Source organism: Triticum aestivum, chromosome 3D (genome assembly GCF_018294505.1).
Source record: "Triticum aestivum cultivar Chinese Spring chromosome 3D, IWGSC CS RefSeq v2.1, whole genome shotgun sequence".
NCBI lineage: Eukaryota > Viridiplantae > Streptophyta > Magnoliopsida > Poales > Poaceae > Triticum > Triticum aestivum.
The window spans coordinates 363,755,479-363,760,748 of NC_057802.1; the positions used below are offsets into that span (position 1 = coordinate 363,755,479).

Below are 5,270 nucleotides of genomic sequence, written 5' to 3' on the forward strand. Positions count from 1 at the left end.
CCTATTCGCGATCAGTCAGATGGATATAGTGACAATTAACCAGAAGAAAAAAAAAACTGTCTACCTACCATAATCTGCTAAGGGCAAAACTGTCGCTGGCTAGCATGCAAAGCCGGGCTTTGTTGAGGATTTATCCCGTTTAACTTCAAGGGTAAGACTACAATGATGTTCAAAATCACTCTACCTACTTGCTACAACCTCTAGGATAAAAGGTGCAGTTACAAAGAACAGGGGTCACAGATCATCAGGAACTTAACAATATACTATCAAGGTTCTACCCCATGTTAAAAGCAATATCTGAACAATCATCCTGAGAATTATCTTGATAGCCTAATATATGATATCTACTTCCTATATTGCGAGGAATATATTAAGTCGGACCTGAAAGGTCTACATAGTACCTCAGGTTTTCAGGTTCTATTGAAAACACATCAGATATTTAGCAACCATCCTATTCATGTTAGTAATCCGTTATTGCTGTCTACGACCAACCTCCATGGAACCTAGCCCTTGTCTCTAGTCCATCAGGACCTTCAAACGAACCGGTCCGCACCGAGTTTTGGCGATCCATCACTGTGGGTTGCACTTGTGTGTCCCCCTTCCGGGTTATCAATGTGCCGGATGTATGCGTGAGGCCATAGACCTGTCGTTGAAGAATGTAAAATCATCAATAATCTTGACAAAGATAAAAGAAGATAATGATCCTAGCTTTCCAACAGAGCAAATTACAGTAGAGTATGAGATAGCCCTGCTACATCAAACTCCGGTCTTGAATTACCTAGTAGTTTATAATATATCCCCCCACAATAAAAAATACATCAATATAAGCATTTCTCGCCATGTGCATAGCACATGATTAATATAAAAAATTGGTGTGAAGGGCACCCGTTGTCAATTGTGGTGACAAAACATAAAGATTAGTTTGAGCACTTCAAGGGATATCGTTGAAGAGTTTGTTACCAAATTATGTGATGAACTGGAAATTGGACACAAAACCTCCACGTTATCTGTTTTCATACATGCTACTGTATCATCAGTGGTGCATAACAACCCAAGTATATTACAGAACACACAATGAAAACCTTTGCTCTGATGATTTTGTACAAATGAGTATGTGGTTATAATGCCTGAAGGCTAGACCTTGATGCCAATTTTCACTATTGCAAAGCACTTTCCAATTAACACCAGTGGTTTCTAAGAACTATTCCCTAACTCAGTGGAGTCTTGCGAGTTACCCTAAAAGAAGTATGAAGCATACCATTTTCATCAGACGGCAGTGGAAAAAATTGCAGGTAGCACAAAGAGGCAACCACCAGTCCTGCAGAATTTTAGTTAACACATTAGATTATCAAGAATTACATGTACAACACTTTTAAATTCTATCTTTATTTGTTTTGCAACGTAATCTTTAATAGATAACCATGTCAGACCTACCCAGAACTCCACCAGTGCACACATCTTGCCAATGATGCCGGTAGTCGTCTACTCGAGAAACAGCCACTAAGGCTGCACCAAGCAGAGGGAGAAAAATAATGCAGAGTTTTGCAACATGGCCTCTTCGATCAAAAACTTTGATTTTTCCAGCTAGATACCATGAGAGGAACCCGAGGCCAGCAAAAGACACTGAGAAACAGAAAATTTGTGAGTCGTTCACCTCAAGAACAGGTAGCATGTAAAAGCTCTTGCAGTTTAGAGTATCAGCAGTCATAGTTTTTGCATTGCTGAGGTAAAAGGGAACTGACGAACATGCTTTCACTTACAAGAAGTATGACCACTTGGGAAACTCTTGTGACCTTCTTTGATATCACTCGCTTTACCATGACACAGGACGCCCGTAGTAAAATTGTCATAGGCCTGAACATCAAGCAAAGCCATAAGTTGCATAGAAAGGTCAGATGAAATCGTGCGAAGGGCTCCACTCAAACAATCATTGAAAGATCAACCAAAGGTGAGCACATTACAGGTACTCCGTCAGGAAAACAGCGCCAAAAGAAATCTGGACGTGGCCGACCAACACCATCCTTAATCGCATCAGTTAAAACTGCAGTTATAGCCACTGAAAAGAGGAGACCTGGTAGGACAAGCTAGATTTCTTATTAATTGCATAAGAATAAGATATCACAAACTTGCATGGAAGAATATGAACGAACCTAGTATGGCATGATGCAAATCATAGACATTCCTCCTCTTGATGTATATACTGGTCATGATAATCATAGGTCCAATGATACCATATATCTGCATAATCACGATAATTCAAGACAATGTAGGAGGTTCATGAAAATAAACAGGATAGAACTAAGAGTTAAAAATATATACCGGCACCGTCCAAAATGGCACCGTGTTGTCTTTCATGGGATATCGGAGATCCGTGAGCATGTCCGATCCAACAAATCGATGGAATGGTTCTATTTTATTTAGTACTCCATCCACCACAACTAGAATAACCAGCACAATCCAGTCATACATATGTAGCCTTGCAATTTTAGCTCCATGCGATGTTACATAGGGTGGTGGAACTGCCACACGAATAGGTGCTGATGGAGATGGCATCGCTTCCTGAGTTTTGATCTGTCAATCCATCCACCGAATAGATTTAAGAAACTAGTAAATAAATTATAGCAAACATGCCTATTTGTCAAAGAAACAATAAACTTTCAATCACCACATTCAAGAACCTTGAGCATCGAAGAGATGGTCAAGGCAATACTTGCACCTGTTTCTATGTTGTAGACTAGCAACCCAGGAACAAGGGTTCTTTAGCATCAGCTAAGTTATGAAATTTGACTATTTGGGAAAATATACAGTTTGAGTGAGAATCTTGTTAGGGGATGAAAATCTAAACTGATTCATTTTTGTTACTCTTACTCACAGAACATGCGCCCTGTGTGCTGTAGATGTTCAAGGGAGATATAGTGTCCTAGAACAGTCACGTGATTGTAAGTGATAACATGGGCTGCAGCAAACATAACAAAATAGAACAAACATAACAAAATAGGACGAGGCAAAACTAGAACAATCTGTCATTATCAGCACACAACAGAAGGTACGAACAGAAATAGAGGTCCTCGATTAAACTATATAGCACTAATAAGTAAACAAACTAACTAAACATGGTGATGCCAATAATCAACAATTCACCAGACATCACATTTCTTTTGCTTAAACAGTGTAGTAAGTGATAAGATGGGCTGCAGTAAAGATATGTGTGACACTGCGCCACGGCAGACAAGGGGAATGCCGTGCAGTTATGTTGCAAAATTGTTGCAGGTTCAGTATCAAGTGGAAGTTGCAAGAACAAAGGAGGAACAGAAACTCCTTCGCGTTATTTGCAACCCTGCCTAGTGCAATCAGGGCATGGTGGCTTCCATTGGTGGCACAAACACAGTGCGCACAAGGCGCTCGACTATTTGACGCCCCCAGCCACCGAGGCCTTGGCCTTCATGGTGCGAAATTAGTCACCACAAGTTCACGAGAGGAACGCGCATACACATCAGATCCGGGATAAGATCGAACCTGTAGCAAAGCTAGCTCCTCAGAAAAGAAGCACCGATTTGCCTGATCGCCTCCTCCCCTTCCCTCGGCACGGCTGTGAGAAAATAAGAAGGCGAATCAACCACCATCCACAGGTAGTCATGCCATTACGCAAAATGTGGAGAAGGGGTGTGTAACCAACCTGCGACCCCACGATCTTTCCACGTTCGTTTCCCTCTTCTTGCAGCGGTTGACATCAGGCGATGCGGCGAAGGGAAGAAGAAGAAAGGGTCTCCGGGAATTCGTCGTTGGCTGGCCATCTCGATGTTTTCCATTGGCGAATTTCTTGACCAACGACAAACGTGGGCGCGCAGGGAAGGAGGGGGACGAGGAGCCCGCCAGGGGGCAGGCGCTGATGAAAGACTCGCGAAATTTGGGGGGTGCCGGCGGGCGGCAGTTGGAACTTGACCGGTATAGGCGGAGAGCTCGGTTCCGCGTCCGTTAACAGATCCGCATCCTACTCCCTCCATTCAGAAAAGAAGGATAAAAAACGCGAGCAAGACGTTATTTAAAAAAAATTCTAACTTTTTAGTTTTAAAAAGTCTAAAAAAATACACGTGTGTACATAAGGAAGGATGTATCGTACGTGTGTTAAAAATTCATGCTGAAATACTATGAATTTGCGAGCTGCACAAAAGAACAAATTCGTTGATTTTAAGACTGAATAGTTAATGAGCTGAAAGCTACAAATTTGTTTGATTCTTCTGTAGCCCGCAATCGAACAAATTCACCGTCAAAATTTACACACATGTACATGACATTCCTCTGCATATATGGATTTTTTTTCTTCATAGTATTTTAAAAGAGTAAAGTACACCACAAGTTCTAAATCTATTTGAGGGGTGTCAAGTTAGTCCTAAATTATCATGCTTTTACCCAAGATTGTGGATGTTGTTCGGATTGAGTAATTTAGACCCATCTACCTGTTGAATGTTAGTTTTAAAATCTTCACAAAGATGGGCACTAATAGATTGTCTACTATTGCTCATATGGTTTTGCGCCCAACACAGACTGTCTTTATGCCTGGTCACAATATTCTTGAGGGAGTGGTTGTCCTTCATGAGACGGTCCATGAGCTCCACGCTAAGAAACTTGATGGAGTTTCATTTAAGGTGGACTCTGAAAATGCATATGACAAAATCAAGTGGCATTTTCTTTAACAAGCCCTCCGCATGAAAGATTTTGCGGCTGAATAAAGGAAACAAGTGGCTTCCTACGTTCAAGGCAGGAGTGTTGGGGTTAAGGTGAACGATGAAATCAGTCATTATTTCCAAACCCGGAAGGGACCGAGGCAAGGTGATCCCATGTCACCAATCTTATTTCATATTGTAGTGGATATGTTGGCTATTCTCATAGCAAGAGCTAAGGAGGATGGTCGGGTTGGGGGGCTGAAAGAGCATGGTGCCCCATGTTTGGTTTTGTTAATTGATGACAATCTCTATGGACTAATGGTTGTCTTGAGTTATATTTGAAGGGTTTGTCCATATGCTTTTCTCGAAGTCCATTTGTTGGTTTTAAGGAGTTTATGTGTTGACCAAGGTGCTATTCAAGGAATTATCCAAAGAGTGGTCATATAGAAGACATGATTCAAGGTTCATCAAGACTAAGTCAAAGAGTGAATCAAGTCGATCAACACACAAAGCGTAGAAGATGTACCGAGAGGTATCAAGTGATCCCATGCTATGGTAAGTATTGTCCATTACGCTTTGTGTACTAACCCATGTCTACGTGAGAAT

At 41.4% G+C, this 5,270-nt stretch overlaps 1 pseudogene; it reads right to left on the reverse strand.

The window, feature by feature from the left end:
* Positions 1-244: 244 nt before the first annotated feature.
* LOC123078919 (lipid phosphate phosphatase 2-like) lies at positions 245-3,948 on the reverse strand (annotated as a pseudogene).
* Between the last annotated feature and the right edge of the window lie 1,322 nt (positions 3,949-5,270).